The sequence below is a fragment of the Meleagris gallopavo genome, unplaced genomic scaffold, assembly GCF_000146605.3.
Source record: "Meleagris gallopavo isolate NT-WF06-2002-E0010 breed Aviagen turkey brand Nicholas breeding stock unplaced genomic scaffold, Turkey_5.1 ChrUn_random_7180001832023, whole genome shotgun sequence".
Lineage (NCBI taxonomy): Eukaryota > Metazoa > Chordata > Aves > Galliformes > Phasianidae > Meleagris > Meleagris gallopavo.
The window spans coordinates 1-699 of NW_011104068.1; the positions used below are offsets into that span (position 1 = coordinate 1).

The window sequence follows — 699 nt, forward strand, 5'->3', positions numbered from 1 at the left end:
GATTCCAGTCTGTTCCACATGGGAATATAGTGGAAGTTGTTGTTACTCACCAGCTGAGCTGCTCTCTTCCTCTCTTCATTGGTGCTGTTCCTTTCCCGCTGAAGGGCAGTACCCAGCATCTCACCAGCTGCTTCCCTTTCTCTTTTGGCCAGCCGGAGCAGCTCCTCTTGAACCAGGGCCTGCTCCTGCTCATACCTGTAGGAGTGCCAAAGACAAACAGAAAGAAGGTGATCAGCTGACTTCTGGCAACAGGGTCATGGCTTAGCATGGACAATCCAAAAACCCAAATGCATAATCAGTTTGGCACACAGCCTGCTCACAGTCCCTCCATTATCAGCAGAAATTCAAAAGTCCAACAAACTTCAAGCATGACCTGCAGTTTGCACTGACAAACAGCCCAGGCAAAAACAGCAAACTGAGCTGCTCCATATAAGCTTATATTTCAGTTATATTTAGCTCTATTAAGTACTTAATTATCACCTAAAAAATTGTGATAATAGAAAGTAGTTAGCTAAATAAACAGATACTGCTTTGGACAAGATGAAAGGATGCACCACAATGAGAGGAGTTAGCTTATCTCACAGCATAAAAGGAGTAAACTATCCTTTTCCCCAAACTTCACCTCACCTCCTGTATAATTCCTGCTCTGCAACTGTAGCCTTCTGACCAGTGTTACTTGCTGTTGGTGGCTGGATTCCT

General features: G+C 44.5%; 1 long non-coding RNA gene across 1 annotated transcript; it reads right to left on the reverse strand.

Moving 5' to 3' along the window:
* Positions 1 to 147: 147 nt before the first annotated feature.
* LOC109364263 lies at positions 148 to 699 on the reverse strand. Its single transcript, XR_002110277.1, has 2 exons — positions 628 to 699; positions 148 to 195 (listed from the first exon to the last, which is right to left on the reverse strand). It is a non-coding gene; the product is annotated as an uncharacterized LOC109364263 (long non-coding RNA).